Consider the following 13,052-nt stretch of genomic DNA (forward strand, 5'->3'; position numbering starts at 1 on the left):
ACAAAAATAAGTAATTGATGACTAATTATTGTCGTTTGGATTACCGTACATTTCATATCATTTACATCTGTAAATGATTCAGAAGTGTTTGTTAGATTTTGTTAATTGGTTTGGTAGTAACAGACGTGAGTGATTAATGCAGTTATTACATAAGTGCATTAGGCATCGGTGTGGTTTGCTTTTCTGTAATTAGCACATATGCACAATAATAAACGCCGTCAATGGTTCGCGCGGCGCTGAATATGAATGTTAAGCACGCAGATTAAACGTTAGCTGCGTTATTGTTAGCGGACTAGGAATAGCGCATACATGAACACATTAAGAAAGTTGTACGCGATATTATGGTGCCGCAGCAGCAAGCCGCGTGCCGCGGGCCGCAAGACACTGACAGGGCGCGCCTTGCGCCGCTCGACCATTGCACAATACCAGTTTCGAAGTCATTTACAAACTAGGTTGCAAATCATACAACTACAGCGGACAAGCAAGCAAATAGATCACCAAATTTACATACCACAATATTAAAATCATATGTTATGTTATGTTTATCCAATCGTCTAATATTCATCGCCATGTAACTTTACATAGTTTAAATTAAAATATCATTCATATTTCTGTTAAAAAAAAACTCGTCTTTTTAAATACATTTAACATATTATACGCCTCTTAATCTATATATCATGCCCAACATTTACAACAATTAATATAGCTTAATAATATTTTTTATATAAACAAATATGAAAATAGATACAATTTTCATTTGCATAGTTTATTATGTAATTGTTATGGCAAGTCAGCAACTTAATATAAATTAATTTAAAACACCGTAAAAACTTTATATTCAATAAATCCTTTTAGAAATAAGTGTTTTCGAAGTGCAATTGCAAAACACCGTTTTCTGTTTCTGTGTCGCAACCAAACTTCACTTCATCAAACGCTTATGTGGGAGGGCAGAGATACGAAACTGGCATATCGACTAAAGTATCCGAAAGCTAAACTACTGTGATAGAGAAGGCGATGTATTTTGACGTATTATTATAAAACATTATGAAACTATTGTCGGTACTTGCTTATTATTATCACGATACAGTCAGTCGTTAGGCTGCAAAGGTGCGCCTGTATTATTTGAGAATAGCAGACTATGAATTTGAAATAATATACCCATATAACAAATTTGGCATTACCCCAAAATTTAATTTTTAAGAGCATCCGTACTTAACATAAATATAAAACTAGAGATTACATTCTTCGATCGAATCCAAAAAAATGCTCTTAAGTATTCCAATTATTTATCTACAATGATTCAGTATCTTCTTTTGTTTGGTATTTCCATATTTTTTATTTGCCACACTCATCTTAACTGGATATTAAAACAACTAGGATGCCTTAAATAAACAAAATATTCGAAGCGTAGCCTTACCAAATAAAATGTTTTGTAGCCATACACATCAGCATATTGTTCTCGGGATAACAACTAACGAACCATTCTAGGGTTCTTGTTAAAGGTCCGCGTGTTTGCTTAAGGAAACCATAACATGTTACACAAACACGAAATTAAGAAGGCGATATTAAACCATAAAGAAAAATTAACAGCTCATTGCTTATAAAGCGTATGAATTTCTACAAAATTGTTTTTCTATATCGTGCCGAATATCTTCATATATGCGCTATTAAAATGTTTTCATACCCCTCATTATGTGCCCGATACTCAAACACGAGAAAAATTGATTCAAAACGCGAAGCGCAAAGTGAGTATGGCTTGTTGAATAAAAAAAAGGTTAAAACAGTTTTCTCAAGAATTATGGGAACATTAAACATGTATTCAGGGTAATTATAGGTCAGTTATACGCACTTAAACTTCAATAAAACTCTAAGGTGAACTGCCACTTATAAAAATCGGCTTCTCCGGCCTGCGATGTGTGAAGGGGATTCGCACTATTTGAAATGATTTCATTGTATGATATGAATCAACATAATTTTTTTAAATATATGTATGTATTTTTATTCTAATAATATTTTACTAATATAATGAATGAATTACTGCTTGAAATTAACATAATATAAATGCACTACATCTAAGAATTGTTTTTTTTTTTTAATTATTAAATCTTATTTTTTAATTATTTTTTATTTTGATTAAACCTTAGCGTTTTATAAACATTAAAAGTAATTTTAACATTGGTAGATGTAGACAATTTTGCTTCCATCAATATTAATTTTGTCGTAAACTTCAAAATAACTTACGCATTGGACGTGTTTCGCACAATAATAAGCGCAAGGTGCTCCTTCAACTAAATTAGCCCATCCGTTTTCCAAACTATCTGTTACATCTAACTTTATTTTATATAATTTACGAGCGTTTAGTATAACTGCATCTCAAAATAAGAATGATGACCACAACAAAAAATGAAAAAGGACTAGGCAAGCGGATTACGTTGTATTTCGCCCGATCGGGCATACCGCCTGCTAAGAAAAATAAGTTTGGCGTTCGGCATTCACGAATCACATCGCAACATCGTCGTGCTTCGACCGACCCATGCCGATAATAAGTATTTTATATAGATAGAATAAATTTATTGAGATATTGTCCGGTGGTTTCTTTGCACCCGTAGGGCTAAAGATATGCAAATCATATACCTGCAGTGCGGACGCTCAACAGATACACATCGGTGCGGCTCGCAATTATTTTTATGCTCTCTCCGCGCAGCGAACGGACACGTCGCGGCCGCTCGGCCCTCTCTCCTCTCGGATCGGCGGGTCGACGGATCGCCGAGATTCAGATTCTTTTCGGGCGAACGCTTCAGATACCGCGACCATACCGCGACTCCGCGACTGCGACCCGGGCTGATAGTGATGCCGCTGCTACGGTTACAGTTCGACTAGATACATCAAACATTCAACAAACAAATAGCAATAAGAGGATTGAAATTTGATATAGATCTTGCTAATATTTGTCGAAGGATACATTGAAATAAAATGAGGAAGGCCCGAGTTATTAAAATCACACGAAATGTTTTTCAAGACACGTATTATCTAAGTCAAGAATATAATTCAACATCCAGAAACAATAATATAATCTATTACAATCAATACATTTCTTAAATATTATGCATAGATATTCGATAGTGGATTTCATAGGTTTCAAAGTTATATAGTTTAATATTTTAATATTTTTGTTTTTAATATTTAATTTGGAAAGATAAATAATTTTTTTTTTTGAAAATATTTATAAGTTTTTGGATAATTACAAACACTTCACAATTACTGGCATTCGTCTCGACGATGGCCAAATCTTAATAAAATAAATATCATATATTAAAACGCAAAAATTAATGATCGACCAGAAACCCGAGTTCATCAATGATGCATTAATTCAACGACGTATAAATAAATGATTTAACACAATCAATTCTTTTATAAACGACCACAGATATAAATACTCGAAATCGACCGCAAGAAATTGATAAAATAATCACTTTCTTCATTGCCGCTTGTTCGTTAGGGTTCGATATCTCCGTTACAACACTGTTGCGAGGATATTTCGGATGTTTTATTTATTTATTCCGTTATTTACTACTAAAAAGTTATCACTGAAGTTATTGACTGAATTTACACGAATACATGTTTTTGAGAGAATGTAATGGATAACACTTTATTTGTCTTCCTGCTAATTGAACAGTAACTAATTGCGATTGGGAATCGAGAAAATTAATTGTGATTTGTTATTAGCTTTGATAATGAATTGATAACTGTGTTTCAGAATCCACCTATGTTTGAAACAATTGGCAGCGATTGAGAATCTATCATCATCTATCTGGACGCGTTTGGTTCAAAGATAAAGAAAGCTGATGTTTTTGCATGACATTCAGTTTTATTTTTTTCGTTGTCCTCGATACGCGAATGCCAGAAGGGCTGCGCTTGCGTCATGTACAAGACATAATGTGCGTGCTTTGTGTACCGAGGCAATTTATTGCGAGAATCTGGAGGAGCGTAATGTAGATTATTTGTCATATGATACGCTGGCGGAGCCCTACGCCACCATGGCTTGTTACGAACTCATAAAATCGATTGCAATCGCATTACAGTAATAAAATTTTATGCTTCAAAATGCACACTCGATGCAGAGTCGAATTTTTCTTATCGATATAATGAGAGTATGAAAAAAATTTAATTTTTTCAATTTTAATATATGTATATATAAGTATATATGTATATCATTAAAATCACGTTTTTTTTGAGAAGAAGGTAAAACAAAACATTTGTGCGACTCATTTTACTTCCAGAGCTTTCACTACTACCCACTTGACACACTGTCTTTTTGTATACACAACGACTTTAAATAAATTAAAAAAAAATTAAAAACAAAATATATACATTCAAGTATTTTTAAATAAAGTGCAGGATTGAAGTATTAACGAGTAATAAAACCGTTTACAAAATTGAAAGAACTTATCGTTCAATGAAAAAGCTTAAGAGACATTCTCCACCATATACCCCTTAGCCACCGGAGCTTTTACTTAACTCGCGGTGGGGTTATCCTCATCGGAAAATGTCTTGCTGAGATTGTCGTTGTCGGTGTCGTGTATAGCGTTTGCGCACACCAGAACACACCTCCGGTCGTGTCGCCCGGTTCGCCCGGTTCGCCCGGTTCGCATCAAGCGCCGCCTTCGTCATAATTAGACGACAGTCGGCGAACAGCGCGTTACACCGTCGAGGAGGCACCACACCATACAATAGTGACAACAAATCACGAAAAAATAATCAAATGTTTCCGGAACATGTCGCTATAAAGACAATGAATATTCGGGTTTCGAAATTCTGAGCATACTCGTCAAAGGAATGAATAATCAGGACAACAAATGAATTTAACACTAGGAAGGAATTTCTTATTTAAACTTGTAAATCAGCTTCTTTATTTAGTCTACAAAATTGATTTATTTTTGTTAAGACTAGGAGACAAAATTTTTATCACAGCAGATTAAATTTATGATACTAATTGATCAATGTGACATTATTTTCGGTTTCGATAACGAAATTAATATGGTAACCGCCTATATATAATTACGTATTAAATATTCCATTTCACGATTTATGCCACACTATTTACATACACGTATACATAAAGGATAAATCTAAATATTTATGGTCTTAATACAAAGTCTATTATACTTAAGTAAAATACGTTTTAAAAATTCTGTTTCCAGTCAACCCTTCAATAATTGAGCTGTTGTAGAAACAAGTTGAAGGGCTTAACTACATCTGACTAAAATATCACAATAGATCTTACGATAATAAAGTAATACAGGAAGTTTGTAGTATTCTAAGCTCGTATTACGCACTTATTTATGGTTAATCTGAATATTAAATGCACGCACTGTTTATTTTGACAAGTTAATCTTCTAAAAATTACGTATACAAGTTTATTCAGACTTTGCCTAATTATATTATAATGCTTTGCTTCCATTTGCATATATTGAAATTTGACTAAAAAGTATTGTATTAATTAACGTGTGAATTTAAAGATAAAAATAAACAGTTCGTTGAAAATCTGTTCATCTCTCCACCCGGTATTTGTTTTTTGTAACGATGTCCAAAAATAGAATAGGTTCTATTGAAGTTATAAAAATTCATTAAACATTCGAATAATTAATTATATTTTGAATGCAATGATTTTTTTCACAATAAGCGTTCTGAGGTTCTGAATTTTTCAAGTTGTATCATCTGTACCAGATATCAGAATTTATACGCAATTGTAAATCATTGCAATTGAAATGCGCATTCAATGTACCTTTAACGATTTTAACAACAATTCGTTCCTCCTTATTCTACAATGTTTGTGTTTTCGAAGCATTCACATTTTATTGTCGGTAATATAATATCACCCACACAAATTTCAATAAATGCCATTACGAATATGAAACAGCGCGCGTCTAATACCTGACACAGGTAGAATACTTTAATATTCCTCTGCATGTGGATTGTCCGGTATAATGGTATTATATATCACAATAATTTTCATGTTTTTTTTGACATAACGTTTATCTATACACACGGGGAATATGCACACACGTGTGTTAGTACCAATCCGACATTAAGTAGGAATATCCAGATGGCAACTGACAAAGAACTATAGATATTTACAGAACCTGCTTAATATCGAAGAATTTTCAAATAGTTCAGGAGCCTCGAGAAGTGAGATGTAAAGAATACGAATGTAGAAACTCTTTATAGGAATTTTTTTATGATTTACGACTTTTGTGTCGATCTCGGGAGAATGAAAAAGATAGTTAAGATGTAGATAGCAAATATTAGAAGTTATGGATATAATTTGATCCTGAGATATGATCGTTGGACACTTAATTCGTATTAAAGTTTTTATACTTAAGCCGAAACTTCGATAGCAATAACTATAATCACAAATTAGTGATTGAGTGGTGAAAAACAAATGATTAAAAAAAACTTCGTATTTAAAATAGGGGTTCTCCATAACTCAGTTATGGAGAACCTATAGTTACAAGGTTTTAAATTAAATACCCATATCAGAAAGAGAGAGTAATAACTATCAAATGTCATTTTCTTGAAAATATACATCTAAAATAATTTGTTCGAGTGAAAATATCTTTTCCTTGGCATTGCTGCAGCAAATTGAAAATATATCATAAGATGGAATTACAAAAATTCTAATAACGAAAATACATCAATATAAAGGGGCCAAGCGTCGGGGTGCATTATAAAAAACAACGTTATTAAAGAGAATGTTTATCACAACTGCTTTCAAAAGCGTTAAAATCCGATTGTTGTTTAAAATCATAATAGATGCAATAAACGATTTCAGCCATAGATTATAAATAATTCGTTTGGCTTCTTTTAACAGCGTGATATTTTTATTGTTCAAATACTAATCATAAACAAAAAAAAAACACCGTCTGCGATTTCGAGTATCTTGTCTGTTCAACAAAAACAAAAAAGCGTCTTCGTTTATGCATAATCCGAGAAATATGTGAATAGACTAAAGAACTGGAAACGGGAAATAAAAATAATATTATATTACAATTGATCGAATGAACCGTGTTCGGTCCGTCGAGCATCGGACCACCCGCCTATGCCACCGATATATGTTCGTATGAATAATGAGGGTGTGTATATCCCTGTCTCCGCTTATCCCTTTATCCCCATAATTCTTGTCCCGTATCACTCGCATCTCCTCTAATGCGAGAGGCTCGCCCAGCGGGAACACTCGAAAAGTTTTTAGTTGGACGATACATCATATATCGTATTGGGCATACTTTGGGACAGGGGGGCTAAACTCGAGGAACGAAAACCAACCAGATATTCAAATTTCCTTATTAGCTGATCCAAACATGGATTATTTCATTCGTAACCGACAATTTTAAATATTTCGCACATGATTGCATGTTCAATTCCAAGTTTTGGATAAAATGATATAGATTAGTGACATCTACTTGGTAATATTGATCAAGATAAGTTGAATTGAAAATTTCACTTGCCTTTACTTTAAAATTAAGTCAAAAATAATAATTGAAAATATATCACAGACCATAATACAACTTACAAATTTACTCAATTTTATAATGTATTCATATTTGTAATTCTAACAAAGTATAGAAATAAAGTAATACGCAAAATAGAGTAACTGATCTTCACAACCATTGAATTGTATTCTCGAATTCATTTTTTTTGGATGCTAGTTCATGTATAACTAACTGCTTTGATAAATACAAATAAATGAGCTTCCCGAAATCGATTTCCCGAAAATATCAAATTTTTCCCCGTTCCGCGCCCCTGCCTCCGGGCCATCCGGAATAGTATCTCTGTTTACTTTGCCGCGTGACTTTATCGATAGACATGCTCGGTTCTTGTTATTGTCGTGCTCCTTTTTTCATAAGCTTACCTGTTGCCTGTTGTGAAGTCGCCTCGTACGACCGGAATAATACGAATAATATACACAATATACAAGATCCCGCATCAAAGGATATGCTTTATAATAAATTTAAATAATGGATCTACATAATTCTGTCAAAAATATATGATTATGACCACTAAAACGATCAAAAAGAATGAACGCACCCAAAAACGTGAAATCGATACTCGTAGAGGTTGGGAGCTTAGAAGTCAGATGATTTTTTAAAAATAATAAATACCGTTTCATGAATAAGTAATAAACATTTTCTAATCATATTAAATAATTAGAATCATATTAATTAAATGCTTTGATAATCGTATGGACAATATTTGAAATAAATCGTTGATCTAAAAAATTCAAAATCCCTATCCGTCGCGGTCTGACGAGATGATATTTCTCAAATGCGAAGGTCTGAGGTTGTTCTATCTATATTTTCATCATATTTTTAACAGTTATGATATTTTTACAAAATGCAGCAATACTTCGAAAGGGCTATTTTTACTTGAAAACTTTATCATGCGAAAATGATTATCACAACTGCTTGATATCAAAATATTTAAAACTGGAACATTGATCAATATGCCCATATTACCAATTATTTGTTACCAATACTGATATTTATCAAGTACAAAAATTCTTTCTCTACATATAGAATGCCGTCATAAATCATGATCTGATATGAATTTTGCTAAATTTGTACTTTCTAAATTGAAATGTTTATTATAAAATTATGAATATTATCAACAACAGTCTAAAATAATATTATTATTTAGTGTGGTAAGTTATTACGTACGTAAGTATTTCTGTCAATTGTCGACGCTTTTTATCATTTAAGCTTTACATAGCATTGCAAATATAGCTCATCTCAAACAATTTATTTCATATTCCACTTATCACTTGATAGTGGTTATTGTAACGAATATTTAAATATATATCATTGAAGTGTGCAGGCAGTAGTATTCAGTTTTCTGATTGAGAATTAGTCAAAGAGTTATTCGAATCCATCACATGTCGGACATAAAAAAGAAAATTGTAATGGCTATCTCTTACACAATAAAGAATTACACGCGGCGCAGGTGATGTGGATTTAGTATCAAATCAAACGCTCTTACGATATGTAAATATGTTTGCATTAATAAACACTGACACAGGCTTGGTGTAATACAGCTTCTGTCAAATTAACCGTCAGTGACGTACTACGACATTAAGAAAATGATTAATTTAATAAAGATTAAAAGCATAACCCACAAGAATAAATGATACAAAATCTTAATATTCTATAATTTTAATGATATAACTTGTATACCTTGACTTTAATAAATAACTGTCTCGATCCCACTGATCAATACCAGCCAGTCAGGACATTAATCGAGCATCTTTTGAAATTAATACTCGTAAGTATTCAATTTGACATCCCTAATCTTTCTTTCCGACATTTTGAATTAAACATCATCAGACGTCAATCTGAAACATATGGACATCGATCCCACAACTCTGGAAGTCGATTGACATCTCTACGGGGGTAATACGTACAGCATGATGGTTCAGGGATGAAATCCGATCAAGAAGCCAAGGCTTTACAGAATAATATAATAGAATTTTCTCTTTTTTTTGTATTTGGCGACATGTTGTCAATGCTATATTGCGCTTTTGTTGCAGTTTTGCAACCTGCGACACGTTTTGCGTTTTGAAAACTGCAGAAAAACTGTTAATATGTGCTGAATATATTTTCAAAATTAAATTGATTTTTTTACTTGCATATAACAATGTTATTTTTGTATATATAATTTTTGAGTAATATTGCAAAAAAGTCAGTTCCCGATGTGACCATGTCCCAAGAGTGGTAGTAAGTCACAGAAGGCAGGCACCGCCTCGATGCACGCAGCGAAAGAATTCAAACGCACGCGGCGATTATAAATTGACATATGTCACAAAGTTGAAAGATCCATTTGTAAAGATTTGACGAATCACATCGCGGTAGCCGGACGATCGTCGGGATTAAAACATTCCAAAAAACCAAAATGCTTACAAGCCCCGATGCATTCGGTGAGCGCCTATTATTCTTTTTTTTTTGAAATGTTAATTGTGAACTAACATGCCTACCTATATCATTGTCGCTTATCAGATCGTGTCAGTGTTTTGGCTGTACCAATTAGAAGTTGTACTCGTGTTCGTTTATGAAATGTGTTCGATCTCATTGCCATATTAAACGAGAAACTAAACATATGAGCCATGAGGTGTTTCAGTGGAAGATCCAATTACATGTTAAATAGAGACATACAATAATTCTGCAAAATATGTATTTAGCATGATTGAGTCTATTAAATCCATTTTACTCAAAAATATAATTGTCATTTTAGTTTATAATAAATTGAAATTATGTTGAAAGGTTGAAAGTTTAGGTCTAAAGTTTACAATTTTCGTCTTCAATTTTTTTTATTAATTTGAGCAAATAAAATAACGTAAAGTAATGTAACATTCATCCTTTTGGATTATTATAAAATATAATTTTGATTTTGTATGTTTTATATTCATTACTTAATAATCAATATATTTATAAAACTAATGTGGTGCATGGCATCGTGCCTGAAGGGAAACTACTGGAACTTCCCGTAACGTAATTAAAAATCTTGGTACGGAACATACGCTATTCAATAAACATTTTTGACCGCAAAATGACATTTTTTAACCTATTATACTGAGTTACCGTTTTTGGCACTTTTTGCCCCGTATCTTCGAATTGGCTAGACCTGCCTTTGCCAAAAACTAATCAGCACGTCTCATTATCAATACAAATCGAATGCTTTTTAAATTATTCAAATCGGTTGATCCGTGTTCCTGAAATCGTCGACAAAAATTTGTATCCGCGCGCACACACACACATACATCCATTTTTTCTAAGGTATGCCAAAATGTTCAGAAACTTTTGAAACGTAAAAATATATAAAAAAAATTATTTTCGATTTTTTTGCGATTACTATAACTTACCCTACGGAAAGTTAAAAATTAATCAACAAATGAAAAAACATAGCTTTAAATTTGCTTCATTATTTTTCACTCTATGCATCCTACCACTGAATTTTACCTGAATCTATATATTTTTTATTTAACTCATTCTCTTAATAGTACTTTCTAATGTTTATCGATATTAGTAAATTTAACCGCGAGATTTCTCAACATTTTTTAATAACTTTCTGCAGTAGATTTAAAATTTAACTCGCACTTTTTTGCGTAGACTTGCGCGTATACACTTATTGCGCGCTATTCGTTTGGAAAATAATGCATCATGGATGTTGAGATATTAATGCATCCGAGCTTAAAGAGAAATGAGGACAATAATGATTTAACTGTTATAGTGCCATTTCTAGAGCATGTGATCAAAAGACATGACGAATTCACATCGCATTCCCTGAAGTCTGTAGTCTGTAGTCTGTACGACGATCGTTCGGCACAATCGCGCCGTTGCGTCAAAAGCGATTTTGCATTCGCATCGCTCTATTTAATGCGGTGGTCATTGCTAATCTATAATAAAGTCGAAGGAATTATTGCACAGTAAAGACGTGTTATTTATTCATACCGAGCGAGAACAAGAATGCCTATGCGTTAATACGCCGTTAAAATTATATTGACACGAAGGATACAATGTTGTCAAGACAATAGGGGATACTATCCCAGGAATGTCGTTCGATGCACTTCTTTGCGAATAAAACTCGCAACGGTCGGACCTTCGTGCCGCATTTCTGCTATCGGGCATTGGCAACGGACACTTTGCTCATCAACCTGGTCGGATATCTTGCGTGGGCTCTAGATTGTTTTCTGAAAGCCACGCTGCTGGTAAATTTCTTCAACGACTCATTAACATTTATTTTAAATCATATAAACGATCATACTTTATAAAATACTAATTATTAAGCACATCAAACATTAATTCGAACCTTTATTCTACTAATTGTAGTCTATTTTATTACATAGTCCACAGAAGCTTTAGAAGCATGAAATACTAACAATAAGTAACTATTGACACTAAGTTAGATACAGAACAAATAACGTATAATTGAAGATTTAAAAAACTTGTACAAATGGTAATTATTTGTTTAATCGGCAAAGGTCAAAGTTTATGAATCTTTTCAAGTCTAAATACTGAATTCATTGTATATATATAGATCGCGTTCTATAAAAATAAGTATATAAAAATAAATATATAAAATGTTGACTAATTTTGGTATTTATTGTTATGGCCGATGTTCCCAAAATACAATTCAAAAAGTGTTTTTAGAAACTTTTTACGTGAAAAACTACGGTTGCGACCAGTGTTACATTCACAATATAAAAATCAATGACAGATGATGCAATGTAATCCTACGTCATTTCTCATTATAGATTAGGTAGCTTCGATTTCACGGATCTATTCCTAAATCAAGCGTGTCTCCTACAACGAAAATCCTAAAATATAGAAAAGCGAACATAAAAAATGTATTATTTACAGCACAAAAAGAATTCGAACGTTTTATTATATGAAACAAATAAATTTCAATACATTCTCCCTGATACGCGGTCATATATAAGACGACTAAATGGGTTTGTAATATGGTATCGTTTGTGCGCTAACGAGTTGCAGATAAAGTCATCATTATTAAGTCTGTTTGTTTTCTGCAATATTAAGTTCACATCAGACGACTAGTTTTGTTGTTGTTTTTGTTGCAGTTCTTGTCTCATTGCAGGTGTGTTATTAGCACCTTAATTTTTTCTTGCAAAGGGGAACGTCCAATGGCACACATAAATTACTCTTGAAATTGACAAAAATTTACGTTATAATAACGATTAATAATTTAAAGCACATGGGAAGCAGTTTCTTATGTGAAAATTTATATACATTATATAATTACGCAACTGAATATTCACAAGCTTGAAAATTACTTTAAAACGTTTTTAATTAGTCATAAAATTGTCGAAATTAAAAAACTAAATCGTAAAAAGTTGTTTCATTTGAGCAAAAGAATGCCTTGCGTCCGATTAGAGATAAAAGCGCATCGCATTTAAATCATTTGTATGTATTTATGATAATTCGGTTTATAGACATAATTGTTTCCAGTTTTACGACACTGTAAAATACAAATAATTCTGATAAGAC

At 32.6% G+C, this 13,052-nt stretch overlaps 1 protein-coding gene across 1 annotated transcript in view; it reads left to right on the forward strand.

Annotated features, from left to right (window-relative positions):
- The window catches only part of LOC113365980 (cadherin-related tumor suppressor), a 59,772-nt gene that overhangs the window by 5,248 nt on the left and 41,472 nt on the right, over positions 1-13,052 (forward strand). The window lies entirely within an intron of this gene.

The sequence above is a fragment of the Ctenocephalides felis genome, unplaced genomic scaffold, assembly GCF_003426905.1.
Source record: "Ctenocephalides felis isolate EL2017-DRISC unplaced genomic scaffold, ASM342690v1 CF-g0.4_SCAFFOLD_01170, whole genome shotgun sequence".
Lineage (NCBI taxonomy): Eukaryota > Metazoa > Arthropoda > Insecta > Siphonaptera > Pulicidae > Ctenocephalides > Ctenocephalides felis.